The sequence below is a fragment of the Rhinopithecus roxellana genome, chromosome 19 (genome assembly GCF_007565055.1).
Source record: "Rhinopithecus roxellana isolate Shanxi Qingling chromosome 19, ASM756505v1, whole genome shotgun sequence".
In the NCBI taxonomy this organism is placed as follows: domain Eukaryota; kingdom Metazoa; phylum Chordata; class Mammalia; order Primates; family Cercopithecidae; genus Rhinopithecus; species Rhinopithecus roxellana.
Window position 1 is genome coordinate 57,532,770 of NC_044567.1, and position 22,540 is coordinate 57,555,309.

The 22,540-nt window shown below is 36.4% G+C and overlaps 1 long non-coding RNA gene across 3 annotated transcripts in view; it reads left to right on the plus strand.

Annotated features, from left to right (window-relative positions):
• LOC104654045 overlaps positions 1–22,540 on the plus strand; it is a 136,208-nt gene that overhangs the window by 82,437 nt on the left and 31,231 nt on the right. For all 3 annotated transcript variants that reach the window (XR_746770.2, XR_004055169.1, XR_746771.2), the window contains exon 6: positions 15,084–15,175. This is a non-coding gene — a long non-coding RNA (uncharacterized LOC104654045). The remainder of the gene's footprint in view (positions 1–15,083; positions 15,176–22,540) is intronic.

Sequence of the window (22,540 nt, forward strand, 5' to 3'; positions counted from 1 at the left end):
AGCCTTTCTTTAAAATTTAGGTAAATAGACACTCAATGGAAATTAGAAAAGTGGACCTTGAAGTGTTTCTAAATGCTTTTTATAACTCAAGCCTGAAATCAGCTTCTAGAAGCAGAATGCAGAGATTGAGGCTGATAATCATCTACGGTCTTTTACATTTCACCCCCTGGGAGACATTGACACTACGTTGCTGATAATTTGTTCTGTGTTTAGATATTTAAATTTTATTTGTATGTATATTCAAATGTGGCAGTGTTTATAAATAACTCACAATTAAATATGCCCCTTTTAATGTAGAGTTTCAGGCTTTTCATCTTGTTTTCCATTTGTCTTGGAAAATTCTTTTAGCATGGATGGATAAATAATATTTGTAGTAGTTAATTTTTTGAGCACTTGCCATGCATGAGCCACAAAATGTTATAATAATACTTTATATGAATTGACTCATTCCTCATAACACCTAACTAACTATAGGGTCAGGACTACCTTTCTAAGTTATAGACAAGAAAAAGTAGAACGAGTAACATGAAATAGTTATTTGCCTAAGATCCCAGCAAGAAAAAGAATAAATCTAAGTCTAGCGAGTGTGTATGTTTGACATGCTACTACTTCTAATCATAAATATGTATTAACACATTTCCATGCATCTGGCTCAGTATTAAGCTTTTGTATAAATCATCTTATATATTATTCACAGAACTCCTACATGCCAGAAACCATTATCTCTCTTATGAAAATAAGAAAATTAAGGCCAAGAAAGATAAGTCATAGAGTTAATAAACAGTGAAGGAAATATATGAGCCTGGAGAAATTGCCTCTAGAATCCATCCCGTTGATCAATCTGCTATACCAAAATAAACAGTCAAAGGAAAATCTAATGGAATCTTTCAGAAATATCTGTCAGTTAAGCAAGAAAAAGAATAGCCATCATTTCTGTTTTGGTTTTAGGAATGGAACAGTACACACTGGGTCTTATCAGAGAGTGGAGGGTGGGAGGAAGGAGAGCATCAGGAAAAATAACTATTGGGTACTAGGTTTAATACCTAGGTGATGAAGTAATCTGTACAATAAACTCCCATGACACAAGATTACCCATATAACAAATCAGTTTATGTACCCCTGAACTTAAGAAAATTCTTATGTTTAGAATGAATAACACTCTTGTCCATAGAAGTAACATTTATACTATGGTAAATCAATGTTGCTTCATTTAAAAATAATCTCAAGGAAATTGGAGCAAAGGGGAAAACAAACTAAAAAAGGTATTGATTATCTGCAGAGGGTACTGAGATATGTATTATTGTTGTCAATAGTAAACAAGCCTGGTGCTTCTCAATCAGTCTCTTCTTCTCATGCCCAGTACAAAAGAAAATTTCAAGATGGGATTATACAGTGTATTTAATTAGTCATCAGATAAGTTATAGCTCTGGAATTATAGTATCCCACCCCTCATCTTCAATTTTGCTTTCAATGGTTTCAGTTTCTTGTGATCAACCATAGTCAAAAAACATTACATAGAAAATTCCAGTAATAAGCAATTCGCATGTTTTAAATTGTGTGCCATTCTAAAGAGTGTGATGAACTCTCATGCCACACCAGTCCATCCTGCCCAGGATGTGAATTATCCCTTTGTCCCACATATCCATGTTGTATAGGTCATCTTCAAATTAGCCACTTAACAGTGTCTTGGTTATCAGATCAAAATAAACATGTATACAGATGCTCCTTGACTTATGATGGGGTGATGTCAAGATAAATCCATTATACACTGAAATTATTGTTAAGTAAAAATGCATTTAATACACCTAAACTACCAGACATCATAGATCCATCTCGCCTACCTTAAATGTGCTCAGAACACTTATATTAGCTTAGTTAGGCAAAATCTTCTAGTGCAAAGCATACTTTATAATAAAATGTTGACTGTCTCACGAATCACTGAATATTGTAAAGAAAAACAGAATGCTTTTGCACCATCGTAAAGTGGAAAAATCATTAAGTTGAACCATCATGAGTTAGGGACTCTCTGTATATAAAGTTCAGTATTATCTGCGGTTTCAGGCATCCACTGGGGGTTTTGGATAAAGGGACAATACTGTCTGTAGAGAAGTCAGATCTTCATTACCTAGAGAAAAAGACATTTAAGAAAAGACCAGAAGCTTCATGGGAAGAATTGATGGAGCCTTAAGAGAGGTATGATGAAGAGGCTCTAGAATCTTAATTCACAAGCCCCAGAAAGGATCACAGAATGTTAAGGCAATTTCCCCAATTCTGCTCTTCTAGAGCATCCTTCCCGTAGGCTGTGCTTTCTGCAGACTTTCCAATACCCAAGGAAGTTATGTTTTCTTTCTCTTTTGGCATCTTGTAGATGTAATGTTCATCTGTTGAGGCACATTGAGGTGATTTGCCAAATGGCAAAAGAAATGTGCCGGGTCATTATTCTTTACTCTGAATGAGCCAGACTGACTGTCTATACTGTGGGAATATGCCAAATAATTACTTTAACCATGTCTTTCCCTTTAGCTGTGTATACATGGACCTCGTATTCTAGATAAACTTGGTTAAACCTCGTATTGAATAATTACTGGCAAGAAGCCATGTGCTCAGAGTAATTTAATGTTCATCTTTGGTTTCTACAGGGTGCTAGTGACAAAAGCCGGTTTTGCTTATGCGTACGTTAGAAGGATTTTCTTTTCATAATTCAAAGAAAATCTACAAAACATGAAACAAAAAAAGTACTTGATTTTTTTAAAAGCATTTTTGATTCTAAGTTTTCCTCAGGAATCACAGATACAGTGCTGAGAAAAAGCTGATGTAGTTTAACTTTTAAAAACAGAAAGTCCCCATAAAAGGGTACCACATGTTCTTACTGCCTTGCAAGTTAAGCAGTTGTTATTACATTTAAATCATGTCTGACATAATGTTGCTTTCGATTTGAAAGTGAGGACCAGTGTTGCTGCATTTTATTATAAAAGGTAAACAGTATGAATTCCCATGAATCACTGTACCTTGTAGTCCTATCGTAATTGAAAAAGCCTTGGGGTAGGAGGCAGGAGCTAGAGATCCAAATTCTGACTGTGATACTTATTAGTTTTAGAACCAGAAGCAAGAAATTTAACATCCCTCTTCCTTCCCTTGTGAAACTGGAAATAATATCATCCTAATCTTGCAAAGCATGTTTATGAAGCATAAATTAGATCATATACAAAGCTATGTCATAAACTATAGAGCATGAGAAGTTCTACACCTAAAGGACAGAAAAGATATGTTAACTAGTTTAAGATTTGTACACTTTTTTTTTTTTTTTTTTTTTGAGACGGAGTCTCGCTCTGTCGCCCGGGCTGGAGTGCAGTGGCCGCATCTCAGCTCACTGCAAGCTCAGCCTCCCGGGTTTACACCATTCTCCTGCCTCAGCCTCCCGAGTAGCTGGGACTACAGGCGCCTGCCACCTCGCCCGGCTAGATTTTTGTATTTTTTTAGTAGAGACGGGGTTTCACCGGGTTAGCCAGGATGGTCTCGATCTCCTGACCTCGTGATCCACCCGTCTCGGCCTCCCAAAGTGCTGGGATTACAGGCTTGAGCCACGGCGCCCGGCCTGTACACTTTTTAAGAACAAAAAAAACCCACTAAGAATTGCAGAGGGAAGTTGGAGAAACATGAATAGAATACAAGTTGGCAATACGTACTCCAAACTTTGAAAATGCTCATACATTTGGAGCCAGGACTTTTCTTCTGGGAGCTCTCATAAGACTACCATGATGAATACTATCTTAATAAATATAGTAAAATATCCTAATATCTACATGTCCAATATTAGGAGAATGGTTAAGGAAATTATAATACAATTATATGGTGTTTCTTACACAGGAGTAAGATTTCCATAATTATATAAATGAAGTAGGAAATTTGTGTCAAAATGTTTAGCCAATATTTAGGAGCCAGCAATAATATCTATCATCAAGATATAAACTATGAATAAATTATCAGATAAAACAAAACTCCACAGTTGCCTCTGAATGCTGTGCGATTGTGGGAATATTTGTCAGATTGTCTTTCTTAAGTGTTTGCAGGTTTTCTACAATAACCTTCATGACCAAACACAAAGAGATTAAATACGTACATACATACATACAGTAACATGAGATGGCAATTTTATCTATGGTCAAGAGTGAGCTCTGTGGTCACAATACTCTCATGAAATGTTGAGCCATTGGAGTAATGAATACTCCTCACTTTTGATAAATCAGTTATCATTGGTGCTTCCTGGAAATTTCATATTATTCATTATTTGGATGCAAGAGTTTTTATTCTTTACAGTATCAGAAGAAGCGCGATTCCCTACCAGAACATTAACAATAGTTATTTTGAAATCTCTGCTCTTATTTTAAACACTATTCTGCAATAAACTGCTTGGAAAAATGGGCAGATCAGAATCTTCTAACATAATGTTGACATTATTTAATAGCTGCTTTGGTTACTGTTATAAGCTTTATAAGAGTGATTAGAAGTACAAAACTTCCATTAAGACATCTTTGTATCTCAGTTTATGAATAAAGCCAAACTGCAGTTTATAACAATGTGTTTTATTTTCAGTTACACATTAAGATTATTGACTTATTACCTAAATATTCTAGACAAATTACATATTCTATTTTTGGAGGGGTTACTGAGGCAACATTTCATCTCTTTTCTGTTATGCTTGAAAAACCTCTTTAGGGAATATGTAGCCATTGTTATAGAAACCTGTTAATGTGGATCTTTGGGGACTTGTTCATCAACATCATCTATGCATAGAAGTCGTCTTAGTTTTTTTTTAAAGTGAGTTAAAAATCTATTCAGGCACATTTTCAGGTTAAGAACAACAATAAATAAAACACTTTATGTTCCCAACACTGTTTCCTCTCCCAGAACCCACTGGAAGACTACATTTCTGAGCCTCCCAGCCTTCCTTGTATTTTTGTTAGAACAATTTTCCTAGCAGGTAAAATGTGGACAGAAGTGATGTTAATCCCATTGGGCAACATGTAAAAATCATTCTTCAGAATCTTTCAGACTCCTCTTCCTCTTCCATAGTGTCCATGAAAGCCAAGACTTCCATCTGGCCCTGTAGGAACATGGTCTTGGAAGAAATCCACTAGGAAAGCATCCAGATTGGCATCGAAAGAAATTCTTACTGTGCTGACCCACTGAGAGTCAGCATTTCTTTATTTTTCAGCATAGTTTACTATCTAATCCTGACACCTATAAGCACTTTATTTTATAAGTTGTTATTAACTCTATCATCGACTAATTTGATAGTCAAAGAATATGTATTTGCCTTTATTTGGGAATAAAGTTTCCCCTCTTTCATATTCCAGCCAGAAAATATCTCATTCAAGAGTGTTTTGTCAAATGGTCAATTAAAAATAATACTATTGATAAAAACAAATATGAGTCTATTGATGATAACCTATAATGCATGGACTACTTCAATTTCACCAAGTGTTTAAACTTTTATTTCTCTCTCTCTTTTTTTTTTTTTTTTTTTTTTTTTTGAGATGGAGTCTCACTCTGTCGCCAGGCTGGAGTGCAGTGGCACAATCTTCGCTCACTACAGCCTCCACCTCCCAGGTTCAAGCGATTCTCCTGCCTCAGCCTCCCAAGTAGCTGGGACTACAGGCATGTGCCACCACTCCCAGCGAATTTCTGTGTTTTTAGTAGAGATGGAGTTTCACCATGTTGGCCAGGATGGTCTCCATCTCTTGACCTCATGATTCGACCGCCTTGGCCTCCCAAAGTGCTGGCATTACAGGCATGAGCCACTGCTCCCGGCCCAATATTTTATCTTTGAATTATGTTAGTCTAGGGGACGTCTATATTCTTCCACCCAATAATTTTGGCTCCTCATAGAATTGCTTTTACTGAGCTGAGCATTGAATGTACACTTCTGTGCTTTTCTGAGGAATATTAGAAAAATACAGCCCTCTGTTGTATGGGAAAGACAGGGTCCACTATACAGTGATTTACTGTAGTGTATCATCTGTGACTATATAGCAGTGGCTCCTTTCTTAGGGCCATTCTGCAGTATTTCTTCCTAATTTTGTTGTTCCAATATCTGTACTCCTCTTAGAAGTTTATTTTTAAATAATGGACACTATGACCCTATTTAAGTCTTTGTTTTGATTGGTGGGATTCTCATAGCCATATTTGTAATCAACCACTAGATGTAAAAGCTGATTTGACATTTTTCTTTCCTGTGAGCTTTGTCTTTTATTTTACTTTTTTTTTCTATTTGTATTTCCCCATATCCATAACTGTTCATATGTTTTACTTTATTTTTGTTTGTTTTTTAATATATTTCTCTCTAGGCCCTCTAATAGTTATTTTGTTCTGGTGACAGTGCTGGTTTTAGTTTTCATAACCTAGATAATTGAAGAAGGGTAAAGTTTGAGACATAAAAATTAGTCATAATATATAGTGAATTACATATATATAAATACAATGTAATTCAGTCTACAAAACACTGGACAAGCTTGGTCGTGGTTGGGAGCATGGTAGTGAGTCTTCTTAAATTATTTAATTACATATTTATTTATACATTTGATTTTTGATCATGAACATTAAAAATTTAACAAATTTCTAAATGAAATGGTCTATTTAATTCTTGATCCAGTTGAAGTACTGTGCAAAGTTAATATAATACTTAGATAGAGTATATCTGAAATAGCAAACAACTCTAGAGGAATAGTCTTGTTTAAAGAAAAGAAAAAGTAGAATACTTCATAATCTGTTAAAACACAGATTATAACCAAATTTATTATATTATGGATTTAAAAACCACATGATTCACAAATATAGCTTATACCATCAAAACACATAATGCTTCCAATACATCATTGATAAAACAATAAAATTACTTCTGTCCTCTTGGAGTAAAGAATGTCCAATTTTGCATATTTATATGAAAAAGTAAAAAAATCAAAATGAGAATTCATTGTTTTACTTTCTGCTCCTAGAAGGTAATAGTCTGAGAATAAACTGTCACTTGTTATTATTATTTTCAAAAACACTATACAAAAAAAGCATAGAACTCAAGATTTCCACCTTATGAAATATACTATCATTCATAGCATGGTCAACACTGTCCCCTGAAAAAAATAACATTAATGTCAAAACATCAGAAACACCATCAAAATGCTAAAACCTATAGCCATTGATCTAAGTTCTACAATTTCTCCACCTGAAGTTTCATTATTTTTGAATATTTCCATCTTTCTTCAATGGAAAAATTAAAACAATATCTTTCAAGTAAAAGCTTAAATTAGTGACTACATTGAAAGCATAACTAAGGCATTGGAGGTTTTTTTTTCTCTCTGCCACCAGTGTCCTGAACTTATTGTAATATGAACTAAATATCATCTCTCTTTAATAAGCATCTGCATATATTGAACCCATTTTGTATGTTTTGGTGGGAGGGAGATAATGGGGGAAAAAGTGAGACAGATTCCCAAGATATAATTTCATCTAATTTGGGCTATGTCTCTATTACTTTTTATAAATAAATACAGTTAAAAATGCAATGAGACCAGGCACGATGGCTCATGTCTGTAATCCCACCGTTTTGGGAGGCTGAGGCCGGTGGATCACCTAAAGTCAGGATTTCGAGAGCAGCCTAGACAACATGGTGAAACCCCATGTCTACTAAAAATACAAAAACATTGGCTGGGTGTGGTGGTGTGTGCCTGTAAACCCCGCTACTCGGGAGGCAGAGGCGGGAGAATCACTTGAACCTGGGAGGTTGCAGTGAGTCGAGATCATGCCATTGCACTTCAGTCTGGGCAACAAGAGCAAAACTCTGTCTCAAAAAAAAAAAAAAAAAAAAAAAAGTGATGGCACTTTTGTATTAGCTAATCAAATATAAAATTAGATTGCAAATACTTTGGGTTTATAAGACATCAGTTATCTCTCTTATTGTTATTTCCTAAATGTAATGTGTCTACTTTTCCCAGATTTCTTTCAAAATATTTTTCTTATCTATGATTTTCTGCATTTGACTCTGCTACATGTAGGAATGCCAGGTTTTTATTTGTTGGTTTTGTTTCTGTATTTATTGTGTTTGGGATTCCCTGAGCTTCTGAGATGTGTGATTTCAATCACTATGTATAGGAAAATCTTCACAAGTATGTCTTCAAATACTTCCTTGCCCATGTTCTCTCGCTTCAGGGACACCACTTAAGTGTTCAGATTATTTGACCTGTTCCTAACATGTCTGTGATGCTCTGTTTAGCTATTTTTTCTTTGTCTCAAAGTTTCAGTGTGAGTAATATGTATTAAATTGTCTTCAAGTTTACTATTTAAAAGCATTCGATAAATTTTTAATTTCAGATATTACATTTTTTCTTCTAGAATTTCAATTCGGTCATTTTTTAGGGCTTTTACCATTCGATAAATTATTTGTCTCTTAGTTACTTGACATATTTAGATTTGTTTAAGTCCTGTCTATTAATAAAAACATCCATTTCATCTTTGTATCTGCCTGTATTTGCTGCTTTTTGTTTTTTGTTTTCATTTTTGGGTCAGTTTAACCTGTCTTTTTGCATCTTTTGATTTCTGCTTATATGCAGGACATTTTGAACAAAAAAATAGAATAGACTAAACTAGACAACACATTTTGTTTTCTTGCTTCCAGAGTTTCCATACCTTTTCCCTTTCAGGCAGCTAGGGTGAGGGATGGATCATTTTGATTTCACCATGAGTAGAGCTAGACTAGCACTGGGTCGTTTAACTAGTGTAAAGTTTAAATTGCAATTAAAGAGATCTATATTTCTCCTTCCTCTCAGTCTATAACACCCTGTATTGTAGCAAAGGGGGTTGAGCATTTTGATCCTACCAAGATCTGAGCTGGCAGAGAGCTGAGTTGCAGCCTGAGTTTTAGTTTAGTTTATTCAACTCTGCAGTGCCCGGGCTCAGGCACTATGTGAGACTGTTTTTCTCTACTCTCTCACTCTTTCCATTGATATGTACTCAGCAAAATCCTCATTAGAGATAACTGTCAGATGAGAGATTTATGTTTGCTTTTGGAGATCTTTTAAATTCTAATCCATCATGTCAACCCATACAGTTCTTAAATTTCAGCTGGTTTCTCATGGTCTCATGGACTATTTTCTGATTATCAGGCCTGCCTCTCCCTCTGCTACTCATGCTAAGACTAAAATATTGCTCCAAGTACAAAAGAAGCCCCTGCTTTTTGCTCGGGTATGACGGACTTCTCATCCTTTTTTGTAATTTAGTGATTTCAGGCCCCTTTGCATCCACTGCTCTTGGATGATTTCAAAGAAAAGTATGACTGTTTGTTAATCTGGTATTGTGGTAGAAGTAATCGTCTCTACCAAACTTCCACTTTCTACTGTAAGTGGACCTTTCAACATAATTAAGGATTTAAAATTTTACTCTGTTGCCTTTTAGTGTAGTGAATTTCCCATGTTTCTCCCCAATTATATCATATATGCCTTGAAACCATTCATTCATCCATCCATTCATTCATTTGATCATTAGTTTATTCTTTAATTTGTTCCATCCCGTAAAAAATTACCCACGGCATACTCACTAAACTTTAGAGGATTTACACAGTTCCAGCAAACATATCTCCAACAATAAAGTGTTTACAGTGTTATTTGGGCCAGGGATGAGCAATTGATGAAAACCAAAGCAAAATAATTCTATCTCTAAGAATTTATAATTGAAACAGAAATAGATTCATTTTCTGAATCTGTTGTTGAGGACATTTTGAATACGCACCCTTGGCAGCTGTGAGCAAACATCTTCCGCATTTGCAGTAGAAATAGTATTTAAAAACCAGACAAGAATCTTCTGGTCTTCTAATAAAGAACAATGAAGCAAATGCACAAAGGGAATTTTAGTTAAAGAAATCATGGACTTCAATGACGTGATTCTAGGTCTTCCTGAGAGCCAGTCATATCAAATATCTTTGTGTTTTTAGATGAATCCATCATTTTTTCTCTTAATCTTCTTCATATATTGGCTGACTTTCATTTATTGAAGACTTGAAGTTAATGAATACTTTCTAATACAGATTAATAAGACATATATACAAATAAACAATTTAGTAGGAAGTGGAAATGGATGACAGAAAAAAAGAGGGAGGTGCGGGGGGAGAGAGAGGGGAGAGAGAGAGAGAGGAGAGAGAGGCGTTCCATGTAGGTATTTGTGAATATAGATATATAATTACTTATACTGAGGTAATGGCTAATTGATCTCTCGTAAGCATTCACAACATAGAACCGTGGTTCCCATCCACAAAATACACTCCTCCTCTGGCAGTTATGGGAACTCATTCATCTGTTTACTCAGGCAAAACAATCAACATAATTCTTGTCAAGTCTATTTTTGTAATTCCCACATGTAATACACCAACAAGCTGCATGGGCTCTATCCCCAAAGCCTAGCTTAAATCTAGTCACCTCTTACTAACTCTGGCTGTCATCCTAAATTCACACCACCATCATCTCTGTCTAGACTCTTACCGTATTTTAATATATCCCCCAACCATTCTATTCGGTACACAGCAATAAACATGGTCTTTTAAGAATGTTAATCAGATTGCTTAAGTCTCTTGCTAAAGCTTTTCGTTTATACTTGCAATAAAAAGAAAATTCCTTAGTGTGGCCTTCAAGATTTTATACACAAATATTTCCCTTGACTCTTTCTCTCCTTAACTGTGGGTACAGCTACACTGACCTTCTGACTGGTTATCCACCATATCAAGTTTGTTCGTGTCTTACAAGCTTTATACATGTTTCGCTTTCTGCCTAGCAAGCTCTTCCCTCCTCAGTCTCAGTCCTTACCCTGCTGTGATTGTTAACATTCAGTGTCAACTTGATTGGATTGAAGGATGCAAAGTATTGTTGCTGGATGTGCTTGTGAAGGTGTAGCCAAAGGAGATTAACATTTGAGTCAGTGAACTGGGAGAAGCAGACCCACCCTCAATCTGGGTGGGCACCGTCTAATCAGCTGCCAGTATGGCTAAGAATAAAGCAGGCAGAAGAAGGTAGAAAGAGCAGACCTGCTGAGTCTTCCGGCCTTCACCTTTCTCCCATGCTGGATGCTTCCTGCCCTCAAACATCGAACTCCAAGTTCTTCAGCCTTTGGATTCTTGCACTTACACCAGTGATTTGCCAGGGGCTCTTGGGCCTTCGGCCGCAGACTGAAGCTGCACTGTCAGCTTCCCTACTCTTGAGTTTTGGGGACTCTGGCTTCCTTGCCCCTCAGCTTGCAGACAGTCTATTGTGAGACTTCACCTTGTGACTGTGTGAGTCAATTCTCCTCATAAACTGACCCCATATATACATATGTCTTATTGGTTTGGTCCCTTTAGAGAACCCTGACTTACTATACCTACTTAGCCCTCCTTTACAACTTAGCCGTCTGCATCATTCTCACTCTTTCAGAGCAGCCACTCCTGACAAAGTCATTCTAGACCAGAAATTCTCATCTCCTCTGCTTTGTTTTCGTCTGCTTTATTCCTGTGCTTTATTGTCTTCATTGCATTCTCTCGATCTGAAATTACAGTGTGTATTTGTCTATTTGATTATTGTGTATCTCCTTTACCAGAAGAAAAACTCCTTAAGAATGAGGACCTTGAGCATCTTCCTTCTGCTTTGTTCTCAAGCTGGAACACTGTTTAGTACATTGTAGAGCTTAGTGAATTTTGGATTGAGTGAACAAAGGTATTTTACGTAGGCAGGAAAACCAAGCAAAGGCATGAAGGTAAAACAATGTGGGTTGTATGCAGACAGTGGCAAATAGTTTTTCTCGGTTTGAGAAAAGGCTATATGGAGAAAAAGAATGGCAAAGTAAATGGCAAAGGGAGCTTATGGTCATGTGGCAGATCAATGTGAAGGCAACAGCAATAGCTCATCGAAATTCAGATGAGGAACTCCTTGTTCAATCACGTATTGCTTTATATAGCTATGACATAATATTAAGAGACACTGATATTAATGCACTGCCTAAATCATTGAGAGTAACATCAAGGAGGACTTCTTTTAGAATAATGTAATTCTGAGATGTCAAGTCAGTTTTCCATGAAATGTCCCAACAGCTTCATAAAAAATTCTGGGCTAAGGAAATTACATGTCCATCTTTAATATGGACAAAATAGATAAATATGAACATGATATTTTAATATAAAGTGAGTTCATAAATACAATGTCTTTGGGGATAACTGCTTAGTTCATGTAAAGAACTTCAACCAGAATGTTAATAATGTACTTCATCTCCAGGAAAACAAGCATATTCTGTATCCCATAACTTCAAGTATCCATAGTAACGTGAATCATGTTGATTAGATATAATAAATATCATTTCTCAAGAAGATTAGAGCACGATAATTGTTTTATTCTAGATTTTTCTTATTGCCAGTTAAGTAACTTAATGTAAGAAAAATTGGGAAAACAACACTGACTTTGAGAAAGAAAAGAGCAATTTCTTCAATATATATTCTAATATGGAAAACATCTCTATTTAAAATTACCAGCTTTAATTTGGGGTCACAATCTGAAATCTTAACAATTATAATTCTTAACCAACTCTCCGAGCAAGTTGTACAAAAGAACCAGGAACATTTAGATTCTTGTTCTAATCACAATCAGTGTGAACCTGCTGTGTTTGTTAAGAAATGTAGACCATTCAAATAAACAGTATAAATTCCACTGTGGAGATGCTTCCAACATAGATGTAATTGGTAAGGTCAAACTGGATGGTCCATTGACTTTAGATGGTCAGATAGGTGTCTCAGAAATTAAAAAATACTTTGTAAAACATACAGTCAAATTCCTTAGGCTAAGTATGAACCAATTAATGGAGTAAGCATTTGTAGCAGAAAAGTGGTACAGAGCGTAGTGCCACAAATACTGTAATCCAAAAAGGAAGTTCATATTAAGTTTCTAAGGATTTTTAATTTTTTTTAAAGTTTGAATTTTTGTTGGTACATAGTAGATTATATATTTAAGGGGCACATGAGATGTTTTGATACAGGTCTGCAGTGCATAATAATCACTTCACAGAAATGGAACATCCATTCCCTTATGCATCTATCCTTTGTGTTACAAATAATTCAATTACACCCTTTAAGTTACTCTAAAATGGGCAATTATTATTGACTATAGTTATCCTGCTGTGCTATCAAATAGTAAGTCTTATTTCTTTTTTATTTTTGGACCCATTCACTATCCCCACCTTCCCCCAACACCGCACTACGCTTCCCAGCCTCTGGTAACCATCCTTCTACCTGTGTTTATGCGTTCCATTGTTTTGATTTTTAGATCTCACAAATTAATAAGAACATGGAATGTTTATCTTTCTGTGCCTGGTTTATTTCACTTAACGCAATGATCTCCACTTTCATGCATGTTATTGCAAATGACAGGATCTCATTCATTTTTATGGCTGAATAATACTCCATTATGTCTATGTACCACATTTTCTTGATCCATTCATCTGTTGATGAACACATAGGTTGCTTCCAAACCTTAGGTATGGTGAACAGTACTGCAACAAATGTAGGAGTGCAGATATCTCTTTGATGTACTGATTTCTTTTGGGTATGTACCCAGCAGGACGATTGCTGGATCATATGGAGCTCTAGTTTAGTTTTTGTGTGTGTGTGTGTGTTTTTTGTTGTTGTTGTTGTTTTGAGGAACTTCCAAACTGTTCTCCATAGTGATTGTACTAATTTACATTCCCGCCTACATTGTATGAGGGTTACTTTTTTTCCACATCCTTGCCAGCCTTTGTTGTTGCCTGTCCTTTAGATGTAAGCCATTTTAATGGGAGTAAGATGATATCTCATTGCAGTTTTGATTTGCTTTTATTTCTCTAATGATCAATGATGTTGAGCACCTTTTCACATGTCTGTTTGCCATATGTTCGCCAGAGTATTTTCCTACTGAGCTGTTTGAGCTCCTGAGATATTTTGGCTGTGTCCCCTCCCAAATCTCATCTTGAATTGTAGCTCCCATAATCCCCGTGTGTTGTGGGAGGGACCTGGCGGGAGGTAATTGGAATCATGGGGGTGGTTACCCCCATGCTACTGTTGTTATGAGTGAGTTCTCACAAGATCTGATGGTTTTATAAGGGGCTTTTCCCCCTTTTGCTAGGCACTTTTCCTTCCTGCCACCATGTGGAGGACAAAATTTAGCTGGACGTGGTGGCGGGTGCCCATAATACCAGTTACTCGGGAGGCTGAGGCACGAGAATCACTTGTTAACCCAGTTACGCAGGAGGCAGAAGCTGCAGTGAGCTGAGATCGTGCCACTGCATTCCAGCCAGGGCGACAGAGCGAGACTCTGTCTCAAAAAAAAACAAAAAACAAAAGATGTTTACCTCAGGAGACAGTCTAAGCTTATCCCTAGGTGCCATAAGGACATAATTCTCTGAAATGAAATTCACATAACATTGTTTCAAATTCAAAAGACACTGGCTCCTCTGCTCAAGTGGAGAAGGGGAACCAGGTATATATGCATTTGGCTGTAACTGAGCAGAGAAGCTAAGGCTACCTGTCAGTTGAAGCTGTGGTACTTCATATAGAGAGCAAATGCCAAACACTCTCTTCAGGAGTGTATAGTACAGGGAGAGACACCTGAACTAAGTGCAGAAACTGTGTTTGCTCATCAAGGGAGAACCTGAGTATCAAGGACCATAATATCCGGGGCACCGGGTTAAAATAGATCTACTCTCAATACAGTTGACTACAGCCAAGGGCAGGATTTTGTGTCCTTAGTGATTTGAGTGATAAAAATTTCCAGGTGAGTTTACAGAAACATAGTTGGGTAGGTAAAGGTCAACATTTGAATTTATGAAGGGTAGATATTCCAGTGACCCTATTTTTATGTCTAATATGCAGAGCACTCTCTTCTTAGTATCAAAGTACCAGGAAATTGAATGATCATTGGAAGATTATAAGCTAAACATAGACACATAGAACTGGAAGGAAATTAAATGGGTTAGAGCAATAATGAATTTAGGCGGGTGGTTTCCAGGCAATACATAGTGAAGATCACTAAATTATCTAAATTTTCTATTAGGAGACCCATGAATGAAGAAGAGAGAAGCAGAGGGAAAGAAAGAAACTGATTGAAAAGATGCAGTCAAAATGGGCGGTGGGAAAGAGAAGGAGGTAAGTAGAAAAAATTTTTCAGTTTGTCTACGATAAAATCTAAAGTCTAATTAACTCTATTTTCCAGAAGTCATATTTGCTGTCAAGATACAGTTTTGCCTACATAAATTAGATGGGCATGGAACCAGTTTTTCCTCTCTAGGTTTGAAATTTCTATTGCATTTCTTTTTGCAAGGAACAGCTCCTTCTAATTCTCTGAAGGTCTCTCTTACCTCTCTGTTGTACTTCCTGTGAAATATATTCTTGTGTGTGTGTGTGTGTGTGTGTGTGTGTGTGTGTGTGTGTGTGTGTGAACTCACTTGCTCAAAGTGTTGTTTGGTTGTAGTTTCCTTTCCCTTTTTTAACTGGATTATTCTTCTTGGTCCAGCTCATTCATACCGACAACTCCAATGGGACATCAAGTTTCCCATTTTCCCACCGCCGCCGCAAGTTTCCCCTTTCTTTACCTTGTTATTTTTATTTATTAGTGTTATTATTTTTCAGAGGGGTAAAGGGGCAGAAACTGGGAATGTTCAAATGCTTTTCTGATGATGCAATCAGATTACTTCCACTCTGCTGCAAATATCAATCCCTTAAAGCCTGTAACAATTTTCCTGCCCACCTGGCAGAGGTAGGAGGCAGTGTTGTATGTGGTGGTCTCAGAACTTGTCTACTAATCTTTTAACACATTTCAGCCAATATCAAAGGCAGTCTAATTCAGAATGGACTATTACCTTTATTTATTTATTTATTTATTTGTCTATTATCATTTAACTGAGTACCATTAGGTATGGCAGGACTGGAGAACTTGCTAGGTATATTCAGGTCTATGTTTCTGTAGGTCTTCAGCAAATACTTGGCAGCCAGTTACTACAGTGACTTACAGATCTTCTCTATTGCAAAACTGTTTGCCAAACCCTTAAATTTCTACTCCAAGTGTTAATAACAAACTTAAGAGAACTATCTTTTTGACAGTACTTTATTATGTTTGAAATGACTAAGTTTCCAGCAATGATATCTCTACATCAACAATTATGGGAAAATGTTAGTGTAACTATTAATCATAAATGGAAGATACCAGAACCAAAGAGACAATATACAGAGGAGAAAAAGAGTTTGCTTCCGTTTTTTGATGTCTGAGGATTTGGTCTGTTTTATTAGACTTGCCTATAATTCTCTACGTAGCAACAGATTTTGAATTTTATGAAAAACCGTCTTAGTTCCTTGTGTTAGTGTTGCTGTCAGTCTTAATTTTTAAATGACACGCATTGTCATTTTTTCTGTTTTGCTGTGTTGCTTTAACTGTTTTCTGAAGTGTGTGGTGGTAAATTAGAATAGACTGCATGTTCTTTTCTAGCCAGGCAGCATTTTAAACTAAAGGTTGTGTTGTACAAATCTTAGTATTCCTTTTGTTGTTTTTCTTCACTTTTATCTTTCTCTTAGTTGCCAACCCAAGACCTGAAACATTTTTACCAACATTTGTTTATTTTATTTAACCCAAGGAACATAAGACTGTGCACATGTACAATGTTTATAGGTTTGCATGTAGCCCTCAGATAACTTCTTCACATTTATTCTTGATGACTTGGCTCCAAACCCATCTTTTATATTCAGTCCTTATTTTGGTGTTTTTTTCTCTTCTTGGCTTCAAAGCCGAGCATGATTCTAAGTGGCACTAGTTGGATGATTACCATAGAATCTCAAACAAGCCAATGTGTTATGTTTTATGTTTAGAACTAACAAATACGTCTCATGGCTTAAATGACTGCCTTTACAACAAAGGATGGGAGCTAAATTATACTCACCACTTACTCTCAGGATCTTTCAAGTGTGGAGAAATTAGAGGAAAGTCAGGATGTTCTTGTCCTTTATTTAATTTGTTGATAAATAAATAAAGTGTCAGGCATTTTGTTTTAAACGTTTAAATTACCTCCTCAGCAAGCATTTTATGGTGGTGGAAGATTATTTTATACTTTCAAGTGTAAGTAAAACTTTCTAAAGTTGGAGAGTTATCTCCATTCCATTCCAAACTACTGAGATTTCGCTGTAAACAAGACTTAGCTTTCTGATCTGTTAATTTCATTATGATTTTTTCCCTTTGTCTTCAAAGCGGTGTCTCTCATTTGTGCTTAGTGAAGAATAAATTTGGAGAGTAAACTGTTCAATGAGATGAGGAATACAATGATCATGGAAGGGAGGACTTTCTTTGAAATACTTGTGCCAAGTTGGAAATGTAGATTTCAAAATTATCTTGCAAGTTGGAAATAGACATCCTAATTCAGTTAGGCAATTTGATCAGAGATACTTTGTCCAAATTATTTGAATAATAAAAATGGCAGAGAGTTTTCTCTCTACCAATCAATTCATGTAGCACATTAAATTATGTATATATCTGCCTCAGCACTATCCCACTCTACAGCTTAATAGTATGTTACTGAGAAAAGGGAAAATATTAGTTTAAAATCAATTATAAATTAAAAAGCTTTAATGCATATTTCTTATATATTTTTTCTTTTTGTAAATAGATTTGAAAAAAAATCCTGTATTGCTTACCTTCTGTGATTTTTTTAAACTTAGAACAAACCATTTTCCTTGGAAGTCTGAATTAAAAAGTTTTAGTTTCTGAACCACTAAGTAGTTATCATAGACATTTAAAATACTCCTATGGTTATGATTTTGTGGCTTTTGAAAAATGCAGCCAGTCCCCAACTGACCAAAAATTTACACTGCAAATATTTTTGCAAAATTAAGGATTGCCTTTTGGTCAGTGCAGTGATCATTATTGAGTCTCCCACCCATATTTAGTTTGGATTTGAAGGTTATTTGCGTTTGCTCATGAGGTTTTTCTCTTTTTCTGTTGTCTTGTCCTCTTCATAAACTGAATTATGCTGTTGAGTGTCAAGATATGTATCTACTTATACCTCAAATATAATTTATATATTTATCAAATATAATAAATATGTTCTAACCTATCTCTTTCAAGATAATAGAGACTTGGAAATAATCTAGTCTGAGAGATGTATCTCTGCTCACACAGCTGTGAAGGAGTAGAACTGTTAGGACTCCCAGTCAGGAGCTCAGCAGAGATAACACAACTTAATTTGAGATTGACTGATTTGAAAAGAGCGAAGGAAAATAACGAACTGTTTCCATATCCCAGCAATTTCCATTCTTCCAGCTTAGTGTAGTCGGATGTATAGTTAGAACACCATGGGTTGCAGAGTCAGAGAAAACTCAGTTCAAACATCACTTTACAAGATGGGTGACCAGGGGCTAGTTATGAAATCTTGGTGATACTATATTTATCCTCTTATATAATTAGATGGTAAAAAGTCTGTAAGGATGTTTTGAGGATTGAATAATACAATAAATGTTTGTAAAGACTTTGCCATAGAGTGAATATGCAATACACACACACACACACACACACACACACACACACAGATATATATAAAATATATATATATACACACACCTATGTATATATATAATTAAGGAATACTTTATTATTCTTCATATCTAAAATTCTAAGGATATAATTCTAATGGTAGCATTAGACATTTATTAATAGCTTATTCATAGTGAAGACCCACTGAATTGTTTTGTGTATTTTATTCTCTGACCTGAGTACATACATATTCTCTGCCCCAGAACTCTGAGTTCTTACCTTAGCATTATGATTTTTGTCCAAGACTTTATCTCCAAGACTTCTGGACAAGTCGACATGTTCAAAATAATAATACACTAAAATCAATTTGTTAATATTTTGAAATGGGTTATAATTCAGTGGTATAAAATTAACAATCAAGAAACTTGAAATTTGTTTAGCTGTTATCTAATATGAAATAAGTTAATATATGGAGAATGCATTTAGTGCTTCGTATACACTAGGTGTGTTTGAGAGCTGGGTATGACCATCATCATTGTCATCATCACTATCATCCTTTTTATGTGATGGACAGGAGGAAAAGACATGCAAATAGCATTCACATTTCATTTTGATCTGCTGAATTCATTGGACCATGCTAAGCTAAAGTTTGTGTTAACATATTCATTTAGTATTGTCCTTGTTTGATTTCGTTTAATTAACTCATGGATTTATTCATTCAACACACATTTTTAAGCACAGTGCTGGGTACTGGAGATGCAAAGGTGACCAAATTCAATCCTTGCTTTCAAGGAGCCCACAGTGTCTCAGGAGAGCCAGACATTATTCAGATGATGAAACCAATGACTGTTCAACTGCCGTTCTGATAAGGGAAATAAAGTGCAGGGGGAGTCAGGGGTCAAAGCTTCTGTGGGGAAGAAATGCTTGGGCTGGGTGCTACAGATGCAACAAGAGTTCAGAAGGGAAGGGAAGAGCTTCCCCAGAAAAAAACAGCACACACAGAGTTTCTGTGCCAGGAGGGCACACAGCATTCCTTAGACACTGGGCAAAGGGTAGAGGGGCTAAAAAGCAGATGGTGAGGTTTGATAGTGGGAGATGTTATATTCACAGAGCACATAGCTTTGGTGGAAATGTTTTAAATGCACAGCTTCATTTTGTCCTCTAGTGAGGTAGATGCTTGCCCCGTTTATGAATACCCAGGTTCAGCGAGGTTAATACATTTACACAAGGGTCAACTCAAATCTAGTAACTGGCACAGCTGCAATCTAAATTAAGGAATCTCTGGCTAGAGCTGAGGACTGTAGCCTCACTACAGTGTAGAGATTAGGAGTTTAGTATGGATTAGACCACACAAGGAGCTAATGATTTATTAACTGTTTTTCTTCTTAGAGCAATAAAAAGACGTGGAAGAAACTCAGCTACTAATTGACAAGATCCAATTTAGCTCTAAAAAAACAAAAATGGTTCTAATTGTACTGTGGAGAACCAATGACTGCATTAATTTGGGCTAGAGGGAGAGGGAAAGATGAATTAGGAGGTGGCTGGCAATTTCGTGGAGAGAATAAATGGCACCATGTAGTAACAAGGAAGAGATGTGGACATGCATCTTTCTTTTTTTTATTTTTGTTTTTGTTTTTGAGACGGAGTCTTGCTCTGTCGCCAGGCTGGAGTGCAGTGGCACCATCTCTGCTCACTGCAACCTCTCCCTCCCAGGTTCAAGCAATTCTCCTGCCTCAGCCTCCTGAGTAGCTGGGATTACAAGCACGCACCACCATGCCCAGCTAATTTTTGTATTTTTAGTAGAGACAGAGTTTCGTTATGTCGGCCAGGATTGTCTCGATCTCTTGACCTTGTGATTTGACTGCCTTGGCATTTGTTGATCCATTTATAAACTACTGATGTTGTAAGAATGTCTACAGCAGAGCATCTAATTTGTATGTCTATTCATTAAAACTCCTTTGATTGACAGTTAATTGGTTTATAATATTAGTCTCAAGACTAAACAAGCTATGTATGTAACATTTGATCTTTCCATTACAGGCATTATCACAAAAAAAGTGATGCTGTATGTCTTTTTCCTGGATTTTTGTCCACCTGAAATGTGTGATGTCTACAGTGGTTCCACTTGGATATCCACTTTCTGCACATATTTTCATATGTAATTTGAAATTGCATATGGCCGGGCGCAGTGGCTCAAGCCTGTAATCCCAGCACTTTGGGAGGCCGAGACGGGCGGATCACGAGGTCAGGAGATCGAGACCATCCTGGCTAACACGGTGAAACCCCGTCTCTACTAAAAAATACAAAAAACTAGCCGGGCGAGGTGGCGGGCGCCTGTAGTCCCAGCTACTCGGAGGCTGAGGCAGGAGAATGGCATAAACCCGGGAGGCAGAGCTTGCAGTGAGCTGAGAACCGGCCACTGCACTCCAGCCCGGGCGACAGAGCGAGACTCCGTCTCAAAAAAAAAAAAAAAAAAAAAAAAAAAGAAATTGCATATGAATATAGATAGAGCAAACTGACTTCCTTTCCAAAAACACTTAGATAAGCTGAATGTGGTGGCACACACCTATAATCCCAGCTACTCAGGAGGCTGAGGCACGAGAATCGCTTGAACCTGAGAGGCAGAGGTTGCAGTGAGCCGATATTGCGCCACTGCACTCTAGCCTGGGTGACAGAGTGAGACTGTCTCAAAACAAAAACAAACCATTTTAATAAAATAATTTAACTTTGGTATTTGAAATGAAAATTTAGAAAACAATTAGAAGTATTAGAAATGCTTATTGCTTAGATATCCCTATTGGATTAAGAGACAGAATCTCAAAAAATGTAACAGATAAGGCCAAATCTACTCTACTGGAAATGTTGAATCTAGCGTTTAAACCTAGGCATTTGCCAGCAAGGTAAGCACCTCACAGTAAAGGGGTGCTTAAGATTCAACTATTCATTCAAAATAGATGAAAACCATATTTTGCATAATTGTGGCACATGCTAATTACAATTTATGGATTTTTAGAATTGTTCTTTCTTTTTTCATGTAATAACTGTGGTTATTTCTTCAGAACACTCAGTAATCCTGATGTTCACCACAAGACTTACTGGAGACTAAAGGTGTTTCTGAAAGACAGAAATATTTTCACAAATTTAGAGCGATTTTTTATGTGTATAAATGATTGAATAACATCTTTCAGCATGTGGTACATCTGTAAGCATAGCCAGTGAGGCCAGCATAATGCATCTGCAAAACACCTTTAAAAACCTCTAAATATCTACCATAAATAATATTGGAGCTAGTCGTTTAAGAAGTAAAACAAAACAAAAACAAAACCTTTTTAAGTCCTTGAAATTCTGCTCTTGAAGAAATGCCTAGGGAAAAAAAAAAAAAAAAAAAAAGCGTTTTTGGCGTTTTCCATATACTTCTTGTTCGGGAAACCACTTAAAATTTACAAGATTTATTCCTTACATTTGGAACAAAATACTTTTTGTTTCATCAGATTTCCTTGAAAGATATTTGTTTTCAAGATGTTTGTCACCACTTGTAGGTAAAATAAAATATAGGGGATTTTCAGTACTGGAGACATTTTGTACAGTCCGTCCCCGTGTGGGCATTCCGAATTAGACGATTCAGGAAGAATTACTTCTTTTTACGTTTATTAAATATTAACTCTGCTCAGACCTCTTTGAAAACTACAGAGACTGATTGCACATTTCCTAAACTTGTTATGAATTTAACATGCCAAGAATTTATCTTTTTATAAAATAGACCATTCTTAATAGTTTAGACTATTTCTTCTTTTTTTTTTTTTTTTTTTTTTTTTTTTTTTTTTTTTTTTGAGACGGAGTCTCGCTCTGTCGCCCAGGCTGGAGTGCAGTGGCCGGATCTCGGCTCACTGCAAGCTCCACCTCCCGGGTTTACGCCATTCTCCTGCCTCAGCCTCCCGAGTAGCTGGGACTACAGGCGCCCGCCGTCTCGCCCGGCTAGTTTTTTGTATTTTTTTAGT